General features: G+C 54.9%; 1 protein-coding gene across 5 annotated transcripts in view; it reads right to left on the bottom strand.

The window, feature by feature from the left end:
- Positions 1–3331: 3331 nt before the first annotated feature.
- The window catches only part of LOC110310082, a 34961-nt gene continuing 24992 nt past the window's right edge, over positions 3332–13300 (bottom strand). For 2 of the 5 annotated variants that reach the window (XR_003835007.1, XM_021182786.2), the window contains exon 4: positions 3332–10406. The gene's annotated coding sequence lies outside the window, so the exon portion shown is untranslated. The remainder of the gene's footprint in view (positions 10407–13300) is intronic. The other 3 variants (XR_003835006.1, XR_003835005.1, XR_003835004.1) reach the window with 3 other exon arrangements.

The following is a 13300-nucleotide window of genomic DNA, read 5'->3' as shown; positions in this document are numbered from 1 at the left end:
TTGGCTCCCTGATGCCCATTGGAGGGGTGCGTGGACTACTACCTCATAAGGGGGCAAAACTTACCTGATTGGGGTGCTGGTAAGCTGTGACCTGGGCTCACTGCTCTCTCCTGGGATGCAGAAGGACTCCCGACAGCCTTTTACACAGCTGTGTCTTACAAAGAACAAAGTGGAGACAGGTGGGACAAGGCAGGCTCTGGGGCATATAGAACTGCAGCTTGGGCTCCACATAGGCCTTCCCTGACTTACCCTTGAACCCAAGGATGGCAGAGGCCAGAAGAGCCCTACCCCCCCCCCCCATCATGACCTGAGTGGAGCAGAGGTTGGGTGGGGCGTGTGATCAGTTTGGTTGCTATGGTCTCCTGCTGCCACACGGTGTCGCTGCTGGGAAGCACACCACCCAGTGGAGGCGGTGGATGGGTCAGGAGCCTGACTGAAACAGGGCTGCCTTCCCAGGGCTGCCTCCAGAAATATTCCCCTGGGCCTAAACTTGGCTTTCCTACAGCCTTCTGCACGCATGCGCGCGCGCGCGCGCGCACACACACACACACACACACACACACACACACCACAAATCCCCCCTGGTATGTGTCTGGCAGGAGTGGTGTAGGCAGATGTGTACAACCTCACAGGGACTCCTGCTGGGTCACTCTGCACAGGATTGTGTATCTTCCTCTTAGGAAGCAGTGAACGTGTGCCTGTGTTCACTATGTGAAACATAGTATGTATTAATACTGATCATCATACTATACGTAGCATTCATTATATCTTATATAGCTGATATTTGTGTTCAATTTTCTTTATTTTTAGAGGAAATAAGGCTGTTTAGGGGCACTGATATCCTCGTGGGTCTCAGCTTCAAGCTGCTGGATGTAGTTCTGTGACTCCTGAGCCCCCCACCCCCCGCCCTCCCGCCAGCTACTGCTGGCTCTGCCATTGCTATGGATGTCACCCCCAGGAGACCCTCTATTCTGGAGAATCATCCCGGGTGGGACGAGGATGTGCAGCTCTTGCTTTCTGTAGGACTCAGCGAGGCTTCTGCATGCTGCCTGGGTTTCCAGCTGTGTGGAGCCCAGTTTCCATGTGTTGGGGCCACCCAAGGTCCAGCCTGCTCTCCTCGCTGGTCTTGAACTACCTTGTCCTCAAATACACTTATGCACATCGTGATAACAGTCCCAGCCTTCCCCGGGGGGGGGGGGGGTTGTATCCTAGGACCTCCAGCCTGCAGCATCTCCTTGGCTCCTGATTAACAACCCCAGGAGTCACTTCTTAGATTAGCCAACAGGTGGCAGCAGAGGGCTTGCCAGGGACCAGGACCTTCCTGGGTACTTTCCCTGAGGCACAATCTGGGGTGCCCTTGAATCCGAACTCCACCTTCTAAGTGGAAGTGTTTTGTTTCCTCAATAGGTTGTGGAAGTGGGGAAGTGAGCACAGGGTCTCCCTGGGCTGAAACACTCCCCTGCACCCCAGAACTTCCACTCTGCTGAATGCTGTGTAGTACCCACCCTGATCCCCACATGCACCCCTATCTCTAGTGACAGTCAGTTGTCAGAGAAGAGCCAACAGAATGTAGAGAGGGGCACAGGACATGTCAGAGGTCATCTTTCAGGAAGCTACCCTGACTACAGAGCACCTCAGAGCTCTCGGATGCTCCCACGCTACCCCACTGGGTGGCTGCTGTGTGTCCTGTCCTGTGTCCCTAGTACTTGAACTCTGCAGAACAGAGGCCATCTCCCACTGCAGCATAGGAGCCAGGAGGTGGGTGTGACTGGCCAGCATGTCACTCTGCTTACACAGATACAGCTGGCTGTGGTAGCCAGAGGTTGGGCCTGTGTGAGGGTGAAGGGTGGGGGGCTGGGCTGTGCAGGAGAGTATGGAAGGTGGGCTGTGTGATGGTTTGTATATGCTTGGTCCAGGGAGTGGCACTATTAGGAGGTGTGGCCTTGTTGGAGGAAGTATGTCATTGTGGATGTGGGTTTTAAGACCCTCACTCTAGCTCCCTGGAAGCCAGTCTTCTCCTCTTTGCCTTCGGAACAAGATGTAGAACTCTCAGCTCTTCCTACATCATGGTATTCTTCTGCCAGGATGATAACGGACTGAACCTCTGAACCTGTAAGCCAGCCCCAATTAAATGTTGTCCTTGTAAGAGTTGCCTTGGTCATGGCAGTAAAACCTTAACTAATTCAGCAAGGGATGAAGGGTGGGCAAAGCTCTGCACAGGGGAGGGGAGGAAGAACTACTCCTCTAGGACTGGAGGCATAGCAAGAGTCAACAGACTTCACCACTAACTAACTGACTACAGGATAAAGAGAGGTAAAAAGGTGACAATTTATCATCTACCATCAATGTCCCAAAGGACAGCAGGGAGGAGACAATGGGGCATGCCATGGAGTGTCTGAGTGTCCACTCCTGTGTCTCTAGCTGCCAACTCCTATACAGCCATCAAGACCCAGCTCAGATAGCCCCTACTTTGAGAAGCCATCCCTGTTGCTCTCAGAGAGTACTCAGAGAGTCCCTCTGGGTACTCTCAACCCTGGGGCTAGCACAGTATCAGATCTTTGGAAATGGCAGGCTAAGTTTGAGAGGTCTGGTAGCTGAGGGTGGATATAGAGGGGTTCTAGGGGTGTTTGGTCTGCCTAGGTGCGACCATGTAGGTGTGGGGGTATGCAGAGTTGAGGCAGATTGGGGTTCAGGATGGAAGCTGGGACTCGGGATTTATTATGGGGGAGAAGGCCAGGACACCAGGGTCAAGGTATCAACCCAGCTACGACAATGCCCACAAGGGAGGCCTTTGGTGTCTGGTCAGCGCCAATGCCCACAAGGGAGGCTTTTGGTGTCTGGTCAGGTAAGGATAGGACTTTACATTCCTAAGTTAACACTAGCTGAGGGCTGACCCTCACCCCACCACCACCACCTGAATGAAGGCTTGGGGTCCCTGGAAGAAGGGTATATGACCATTTGGCCCAAGGTTAGAAAGCTACATTCACAGCCGTCCTAATACTGTCCCAAGGGAGGCAGGCATGAAGGGTCAATAGGCCAGGGATTTCTCAGATCTGGTTAGGACCACAGGCTGAGGGACACTGGAAGCCAGTACTGTGCTCTGAGACTTGGACTCGCAGGGTCTGTTGCTCCACTCATGTGGAGGGGCTTGGGTGTCCAGGGCTTGGGCCACTAAGGGGCACATGGAAGATGAGGGGAGGGTACTGTTCACTACCCAGAGCAGCTCTTGCTGGCAATGTTTCATGCATGCAAACATGCCAATGGTGTGGTTGGCAATCTCATGTCTTCTACGGCCAGTCTCGGTATTTCCAAAATGACCAAAGACCAGTTGTAAGTTCATGACAGAACATCCTTTATTTATACCCAGGTCCCACGTCATAGCCCCTACCCAATCTGTGGCTCCATTTAGCGGGGGCCTCCATGTAGCTGTGTCCCTGGGCGCCTCAGGGAAGGCAGTAGGTTGTATAGTTATCTTCGGAGGGGCAACATCACTGCCCTGAAACCACACAACCTACTACCTCACCCTGCGGTGTCCGTGTTCTGGAGGAGGCCCAGCCGCTCCCCACCCACCCTGGCCACAGGCCACTAGAGCCATAGGGCACAGGGCAGGGTGGGGGAGGGGGAAGTGGAGACAGAGGCTCAGTGAGAAAGGCCTGTGCCTACCAGACAAATGGAGGAAGTCTCTGGTGTCTGAACCCATTGCCCCAGGGACAGGGGACAGTAGCCTACACGGTCCATCTGCAGGCTGTGCTCATGGGTGTGCTAAGAATGGCTCCTTTTCAATTTCTTCTCAGAAGAGACGCTCTGCCTCTGTGTAGATGAAGAAGAAGCTAACGCTTGCTCGTCAGAGGCCTGACCCTGCACTGGAAAGCCTGGGCAACTCTGGAACATAGTTGAAGGTCTAGTCCAGACCCTCTTTTCATGGAGACCTGTGAGCACAGGTCTGATATGGGGCCAGGGACAGGAAGGCCCCTTCAGTGTGGGCCAGGGAGAGGAGGTGCCCTGAAAATGCTGTCTGTTTTCATCGCTATGCCCCAACCCTTATACAGATGAGTAACAGCCCAGAGAGGTCAAGGGACTATCCAAGGTCTCCGTCAGGCTCTTTTTGCAAGGTAGCTATCACCCCCTGCCCCTCCCTCAGTCTCCCCAGCCAGGGCCGCCGTTGTATCCACTGCAGATATTGCGGCCACTTCAGGAAAGACAGTAGATTGTATAGTTACCGCAGAGCGGGGCAGAGCCCAAAACCATACAACCTACTACCTCACCCCAAAGGCCGTCAGTCAGTCTTGGCGTAGAGCTGGATGTCACGGCTTCTTGAGGTCCCTCCTAGAGGAAGAAGGAGAGCTGGGGACATGGTGAGCCCCCCCCCACCCCGACACAGGCAGCTCAGTGCTGAGGTTATTAATAGAGGACTGGGATTCTCTCAAAGTGGGCCAGGGACATTTAAACAAAATCACAGAGAGAGTAAGGGGAGACGGGGAGAAGAGAGAGAAAGCACCGGGCACTGAGCAGTTACTAAACAGGAGTGGCCACTATGGGGGAAGGGTGTCATTTGTTAAAGGCCACCAAGGTCCAGGATGCTTCCAGTGTCCACCTGGCTGAGGCCCAGCTTCTATCCACTCAACTCTAGCGTAGTAGAACCACCAGGACTCCTGCTAAGTAGTAGCCTTGGGCATGTACCCTCTTCCCCTTAGGCAGGAAGAGCCCCCCACCTCGTGGGCTCTAGTTCTGTCCCTCCCTCTTCTCAGGGTGGCCTGAGCTGACCTTGCTGGGGGAGGCTCAAAACAGTCTTTCCTTGTGGGAGGCAGCCTAACTCCCCATGGTGGCCAGCCGGGCGCAAGTGCAGACCCTGGCAGGACACTCATGGCCGGTCTGTCCCTGACGACTAGCACTTCCGGAGGCCAGCAGGGGCTCTGTGCTTGGCTCTGAGCTTGGGGCTCCCAGAGCCTTGGACTGAGCCTGGCAGTGGGGGACACCGGAGTAAGAACAGAGGCCTGGCGTGGATCTTGCTGTTTGTTGCATCAGATAAGGCCCGCTCTGGGGCAGCAGCCAGCTATACATACTGTTCACAGCCACTAGCTTGCTGGGGGAGGCTTGGGCAAGTGTATTGTCAGCCCATCTTACAAGTAAGGGAAGGCCCAGTAGCAGTGTGTGGGGACATTCTTCCGCCTTGTAAGATGCTCCTGTGGCTCTCAGCTCTCCAGTATCAACTGGAGACTCTGCTGCAGGCCTCCCTCTGTCCACAGCCTTCCGAGGCAGGCACTATGCTGGATTGAGCCATCAAATCCTCCAGCTGTGAGACAGGGATTGCTGAAGAAACTGAGGCTCAGTCTCTGGTCTCAGGTAGCTCTGCTCTCAGAAGGGAAGGACCTGCTTCTTTCGGGCCTCAGACTGGTTTGCCCAGCATGTGGAGGGAAGCCCTGTGCCCAGACCTAGGAAGCCAGGCAGCTTTTGCTCTCTGCATGAGCCCTAGCGTCTACTGTCACGCCTCCCTTCCTCCCTGCCAAGGGTCAAGGGACAAGTCCAAAGCCCCTGGGTCAAAATGAAGCCATTAGGTCTAAGTCCACATTGTGGACCCAGATCCGGAGTCTATGAGGCAGAGGAGCTTGGGAACAAGGTTTCCAGAGTGCTGGTATGGCCTGGCCCACAGTGGGCAGGCCTGTGATGACAGGAAGCACTAATCTCCCAAGCCCCAGAAGGAAATCTGAGCCACTGGGGTGCCATCCCCTGCCTCAAGCCTGGACCCTTTCACTAACAGGCAGGTCAAATATCCTCAAGGATGGTCCCTGCAGAGGGAGCAAGGCAGAAAGAGGCGTGGGAAGAGAGTGGTGAAGGGCCCCTTTGATGATCCTATCTATGATGGGTGGCCCAGGTGAGAAGGCTGAGGGGTGTCCCACACTGCTTAGCCTCTCTGTAGGCTTGACTGGCCATGGTTAATCTTGTCGGTTCCCAGGCTGTGCCCGGATGTGGTGGAATAGCTAGAGACCACATTGGTCATCTCCATCTGAGCCCGGCACCCACCCCACCCCCACCGCCCCCAGAAGCACTTTGAAGGAGGAAAGAGGTCAGACATCAACCCCAGGTCTCTCAACACTTTGGGTTCTGCCCTTGGCTGTCAGGATACAAGTACATGGGCAGGACTGGCTGGAAAGGTCGAGACTGGCCCCTCTGACTTTGGGCACCATCATGCATTTCCGTGGGGTCCTTTTGGCTGACCCCTGGGGATTCTCAGCCACTCTACTTAGCAGCAGGAGGCTGGTGTATGCCACTGTGGCAGCCCCCAAGCGCCTGTTCTGTACTTGGTGAGCCTCCCTGAATCTGGGCTTCATTGCAACAGAAGCCTTGCAGAGCCCAAGCTATGGTAGAGAAACACCAGGACACAAGCATCCTAGTTCTAGCAAGGACAGTGGGGCCACCACCCACTGTGCCTTAGCCCAACACCGGAACAGATGTGACTCTGTCTCCCTCATCTGGCCTTTCTCTAGGCAAGACCTTCTGGCAGATCCTCCATTGATACCAGGTGCCCTGGGGGAAGCAGGATCACACTGGGGGACTGAGTAATGGTGCCTGGGGTACAGAGAAAAGAAAGGCACCTCATGCTGAGGTCCCCAGAGGTCTCTCAGGGCTCAGTGACCTGTAGATAGCGTGTCCTCAGGTTAGGAGGCTACGTCTCTTCCACTTGGAGCTGGTGATGAATGGAACTGAATCTCTGTTAAACCATGCCCAACCTAAGTAGGCTGATACAGGGTCAAAGGTCACCATATCATATCATATCATGGGTAGATGTGTCATCTGGGGTAGATTGCTGGGGGGTGGGGTGGGGCACACTACTGAGGGCAGGGGTTGGGGGGAGCACAAGGCCTCCAGGTAAAGACATCTAAGCTGAGGGCAGGTCCTGGAGCACTGGCAGGAATATGCTTCTGACCCTAGCCTTCCTCACTCTCAAGTTTCCCTACTTTCCAGAGAAAGGACATTGGGGCCCTACTCACCACAGGGAAGCCATGGGCATGCAGAACTTCCTGCTTGGTTCCACTTCCTGACCACCTTGGGGGTTAGAAACAAAAGCAATGATCATCAACTTCAGAAGGGAGAAAGCCTGGCCCCTGGTGGCCTCCCCTGGCCACTCCTTAATATCCTATAGCACAATGACATTTTCATCCAGTCTGCCTTTTGCCTGGTGACACTTTGCATGCAAAGCCTTGGATGGAACGGCCTCTAAGCTCAGCCCTGTGCTGGGCATGTGGGTCAGAGACTATGCTCCAACTTCACCCGTGGTGGGCAAGCGTGATTTTATGGGTGGCCAGTGGCCCGCCTGGCTGATGATTGGAAGGAGAGCGAATCCCCTCTCGGAAATCACCAGTTAGGTACAACTTCCCTAGGACGTAGGGCAAATGGGCCTTGAACTCTCCCAAAGAGCAGAGACCCAGAGAAAGGGCTCACTCGACTACAGACTCACACCATGAATCAAGTCACTATCCTACCTCCCTCGGGCCCAAAACATCATGGCAGAGCCATTGGTAAGACGGAAGGAAGGCCAAGCAGGGACATGGCGGCCGTGAGGGAGAAGCCTGGCCAGCTGAAGGGCTCTGGAGCTGAGCCTGGGGTACAGAATATGAAGACAAGGATCTGCCCACTTCTGTCCGTCAAGCCGGAGTGCTTTGTTGCAGGCCTTGTTAACATCCCCCTCCCCCAACCACGACTCAAGGATGGGAAGATGAGCCCATTGGCTATTGAGGGTCTGGTGAGGACACACAAGGGTGGGAAAGCCCCCTCCCTGACTACCAGTCTCACATGGGCTCCCAAGACAGCCGAGCTATCTGTCACGCTGACACCCTTTCTCGGATCCTTCCCACTGTGCCCATCAGCCCTGCCCCCAACCCACAAAGCCGCGAAATGCCCTGGGCAAGTCTCCTCTGCCCTCCTTGGCCATCTCCCAGGTCCTTCCCACCTCCTGGCTTTTGCTCTGGTCTGTCCGTCTGCCAGGAACCGCTGACCTGTTTTTCCTGTTTCTTTCCACAAGGCTCCTGCTCCCCCGGGGGGCAGGGGGGTGCTGGCTCTGCTCTGGTGAGGCTGACCCACAGGTACCTGTCTTAGGCCCGTTCCTCTCACAGTGCCTCTCCACACTCTGGTGGCAGGCATGGCTATCACGGTCTCTTCAGTTTCAGGGCAGCTCTACCCTACCTGGGGGGGACTTACGCTGGTTCCACAAGACTTCAGGGAGGGTCACCCTTTCTGGATCTCTGGTCATCTCTAGACCCATTTGTGAAGGAGAAGGAAAAGACCCAGTTCCATATTTGGGAAGCGTTCCGATGTGTCAAGCCCACCTGTGAAACAGCCTGGCCTCGGGCCTGGGGCTTGGGACCCACAGAAATGACTCCTTTCTCAAGGGGGTAACAAGGAAGGGGTCCTGAAACAGACTGCAGGGTCCCAGTGGGGACAGGCTGGAGGAGGGCCAGTGGCGGGGCGGGCAGGGAGTGAGCAGTCAGCAGACGCCCTGCCATCTGCCAGCCGCCACCTCTCAGTCCTGTCCCAGTCCTGCAGTGTCTGCCTGGGGGAGGAGCCAGGCTGGCCAGGACAGGTGCGCCAAAGGCCTAGGCAGGCAGGTGGCCCTTTCAGGGCTGGGCGGATGTCTGGAGGGAGAGAGGCAGACAGACAGTGTCACCCTGAAGTCACCTCAGGCTTGGCTTGGGGCCACCAAGAGCCAGACCCCCACACACACGGTAACCCCCCCTCTCCTGGCTTCCCTGATTAGGTTTCTCCCATAAAGCGGCCAGTGTCTCTGCTCAGTAGGCCGTGCCAACAGTGAGTCTGGGAACGGCAGGAGGGGGGTGGCATCCGGCTGGGCAGAAGGCGGATCTCCTTGTGAACACGGCCCATAAAGTTAAAAAGATGCATGCTCACTGGGTAGGCATGGGTCGGCATGCCCGGGGGCAGGCCATGCCCAGTGGGCACCATCTTGGATCTAGCTAGGACAGGCATGTTAGGGGGTGAACAAGAATCTCACTCATCAAGACAAGTAACTTTGTGCAAGGTTTAGAGAAATGATTAATGCAAAAGCCCCCTAGATGCTACAAAGATCACATCTGAGTGAAGATGACCTGGGCTTTGTGGAGTTTCCCCTGGCTTTAGACTGGAACGCTCTGGCAGGTGTGTGGCAGAGTGCTGGACAGGCTTGGGCGCCCTCTTCCAAGCGCGGACCAGTTACACAGGGCCACACCCAGAGCTGGCATCTATATGCCTTCGACCTGGCTCTTGTAGCCTTACACACTTCATGATGGTCCCATGCTGGATCCGATCTGCACTCAGCTCTGTTTAGCTCGGGGTCTGCAGTGCTCTGGTAGCTTGCCTACCCCTCGATCTAGGGCCCATAGCAAAACTCAGGAGAGAGAAAAAAGGAAGATTCAAGGTCTCAGCTGCCTGAGGAGGCCCATATAGCTGAGCCTAGCTCTCCCCATCTAGAAACAGGGTCTGAGGCAAGTCAGTTGGCCATGGACCTTCTCTGGAGAGCTAGCGAGATAGTTGTCTGATATGGACAGCATCGGAAGCCATGAGGAAGTTGCTGGCTTATGCCTAGGGCAAAGCACAGAAGGCCTGGAATACAGTAGGGAAAGGCCACTGTGCAGGGACCCTGGTCCCTGGACTCAGCTCGGAGCTAGACATTTAGGCTACAGGTCACCAGCTCTGAGCACGAAGCTATGTGTTCATCTGTAGATATTCTCAGTCAAAGCCTCATCTGGGTCATAGGAGGGTGAGTGGGAATTGACTACAGACATGACATCATGAGGACTCTGCCTGCTCGCTGACAGACCACCCCTCCTCATCAGCTCCCCCTGGACCTCGCCCTTCCTTGGGAGCCATTTCCTGTTCTATGAAGCTTATACTCCAGGATCCCAGGAGGCTCTGTCCTAGCCCGGCACGTGGGAAGGCATTGATCTGGGCCGGTAAATTGTGAACATTCTGCTGGGTCTCTGGAAGGAGGGCATGGCCTGAACAAGTATCACTTCAGGGTGACAGAATTTTCTGCCTGGAAGCTGTAGGGAAAGAAGCTTGGGGCCAGGTTCCTAAATGAGACAGCTTGTCTCTCTACATGGCTTCTTGCTATCCTGGTGGAGAGATAACAGGACCAGGCAGAAGAACAGTTACAGAGCATCATGTAGCCCCCCTGCTGCCCAAGAAGAGTTTTACTTGGAACTATCTCCTCATTTTTCTAAGGGCCCCCCCACCCCCCATCACAGGGGTAGCAGAGCCTTCCAGTCACTCCTGGCCTCCCAGAGCATGCCCTGGGTTGTCCTACCTTGAGAAGCTGGAATGTACTGTCATTATGGCAATGACCAAGGCAGCCAGTGGTACTGTGGACCTGGACGGCATCATTATGGTAGCGCTCTGGGACTTGCTGCTTCTGATCTCTGGGAAGGCAGAGGAACAATGTGAGCTTGTGAACAGGCACAGGAAGCTCTTAGGGGGCTTACAGTGGATCCCTGCTGAGCCGAGATGCTGAACCAGGCAGCCACTACATAGCGAGTGGGGAGGTGGGGGTGGGGGGCTGTGTTGGGGTAGTCAGAGCCTTGGTGGCCTGGTCCACTGGCCCTGTGGGCCTGAGAGTTAAGCAGCCTCGACTAGCAAGCACCTGGACTGCTTCTTGATATCACAGGCTACCCCGGCCGGGAGACTGGCTGGTCACTGTGAAACCCTGGCATTCTATGCCATGCTCAGCCAGGGAGGCCCAAGGTCCTTGGGCAGGTCAAGGATATGAGGGGCATTTGGAGGACCAAGGCTTTCCTCTCCAGGAGGACCAAACTCAAATCTGTGCTTGTTGATGGCTCTACTCAGAAACCCAGTGCCACAATACAGACATTATTTCTAGGCCCATTCGTGCTGACCCCGCCTCTGCCAAAGACGCCCTCTCTAAAAGTACAGTGTGAGTGGCCGGCTTTCTGGATTGTGATGTCCGGCCACTCTCTCTCCCTGTCTGCTTGGTGATAAAGCCTCGCAGGGTAGCAAGGCATAAGTGAGCTGGGTAAGGGGCCAGGACTCCCAGGCTGCCTTGCCAAAAGCTGGCTGTGCCAAGCCCAGGGCAGCCATGGCCGAAGCCAAACATTGTGGGGGCAGGTCCTGGGCTTTGGCCAGGCCACTCAGGACAGGCGGGAAGCAGGGGTCTCTTTCTCCTCAAGGCTGGATTCAGCTACAAAATGGCCGACACAGCCAGTCGGCTATGTCGGCCATTTTGTGACGCCCTTGGCAGACAAAGGCCTACGGGAGTCAGAGGGTAGGTCCGGTGGATGTCTGGCAGAGAAGAGGAACCCAAATGGAAACAAGGCTCTGCCCTGTGCTGAGGCCTGGGATGGTCTGGTCAGAGAAAGTGTGTCAAACAGGCTCTTTCCAGCAGAGCCTTCCTCCTGCCGAAGCTCCAAGCACGCTCAGGGCTTCCAGCAACTTCCACACCTCCCTTCAAGGGGCTCCTGGTGGGCCATGGTGGGCCTGTCAAAGAGCACTGAAGTTCTTACATTTAATGGTAACAGATGTGAGGTTGCCTAGGCCTGCACTCTTTGGGGTTACAATTCTCTGCCCTAGTTTCTCTGCAGGACATGTCCTAATCTGCCCATGCTGGGGAGGCCTCAAGCCCGGGGGCTCAGGTGTCAGCCTGTGCTCCTAGAACAGATGGTCCAGGTAGAACAGTCCTGTCTGGGGCCAATAGGTCGAGTGATCAGTTGCCAAGATGGCCACCAACAGGGATCCCAGGAGAACTCACTTCATGAGTGTGTGGCTGTGCCTGGTCTCCACTCTCAATGGCTCCAGCTAGGATGGCCCTAGAGACGTTCTATCCTGCCTCAGCCACTTTGTAAACAACCACCATCATCTATCTAGTCAGAGCCCCTTTTTCATTCGCTGGCCAGCCAGGGTTCCCACTGCCCACTCACCATGGCTGCTCTCCATGCCTTTCTAGGCAGAGGGCAGTAGGAACTCAGTGACCAGCCAGAGCCCCACGGAGGGGTGGATCCAGGGGTTGTTGGCCTCCTTTATGCTCCTTCCCATCCTTATTCTCTCTCTTATTCAGAATCCAGTTGTAAACTAAAGGCAGAGAGAGTTGTAAACTCCTCCCCTGGGGACAGGGCGGAGGGGGGGGGTGGGGGGGGGCTTGGGGTGGGTATAGGACCCACTTCAGGCTGCCTCGTATTGATTTATGCAAAGCAAAGCATCTATGTGGAGAACAATCCCATTTCACAGGCAGGTAGTCTGAGGCCCAGGGGGAGCAGTGACACTACCAGTGGGGACAGTGACACTACAATCTTATGTTGTATGTTGTAGGCTAGGTCCTAGGAGAGATGACAACTCACACAGCTAAGGTTCGGGTGTCTGAAAGGGACTGTCCACATGAGTCCAGGGCAGGGCTGTGACAGAGTAGAAACTGAGAGGAGTCCTCATCATGGAACTGCCACAGTCACATGGCAAGAACACATGGTCACGTGGTAAGAGTGGGTGCCGCCAGTTATCACGTGTGCAACTACAGCTGTCCGGATAACTCTAGAGTGTAAACAGTGTGATGCCCTCTGTTAATTCCTAAGGGCCTCTCCTCCGTGAGAAGCCACGTGGTTCTGGGTTCAAGTCCCCACCCCATTCAATAGTACTGTATAGAGAGAATCCCTTATAAGTAACACCTGTCAATAAAAATGACACTAGCCAATGAGCTGAGGCAGGAAATAGGGGGTGGGACACCGGTAGGAAGAGAGAGGATTCTGGGAAATAGTGAAAGACTAAAAGGAGATGCAGGGAGAGCTACAGAGGGAGATTTGAGCAGGGTGCTAATGAGGAAGTGGGCCTCTCCACACCCTCCCCTGTAGTCAAGGATCAGGGTGTCGCAGGGGCAAAGTGAACCCTAGAGGGAGCAGTAACTAACCATGTGGAAGACACAGAATAGTTTGAACGGGTACGAGCTAGGCAGGGACTGAGCCAAAGCTTATGGCCTAGAATTTTTTAATAAATAATTAGTCTCAGAGCAGGGGCTGGAAGGAAAAACGGATGCATTTTTGGACTGTACTGTAAACTCATGAGCCTGTGCTGAGTACACACTCCCCTAAGGAGTTAAATGTGTGAACACAGTTGTTTTCTAGAGGGAGGGGGTACTGTGGATTAAACCCAGGCCTCTAGCACGGAATGATATCTCTAGCCCTTCGAAAAAAATATTGTTTTGAGATCTTACTCAGTTTCCCAGGCTGACCTTGAAATCCACACTATAATTCAGGCTAGCCTCAAATTTTCTTTCTCTCCTCTCCTCTCCTCTCCTCTCCTCTCCTCTCCTCTC

The sequence above is a fragment of the Mus caroli genome, chromosome 15, assembly GCF_900094665.2.
Source record: "Mus caroli chromosome 15, CAROLI_EIJ_v1.1, whole genome shotgun sequence".
NCBI classification, from domain to species: Eukaryota; Metazoa; Chordata; class Mammalia; order Rodentia; family Muridae; genus Mus; species Mus caroli.
The sequence above is the reverse complement of the archived record's forward strand: the minus strand, read 5'-3'. Positions and strand labels throughout refer to the sequence as shown.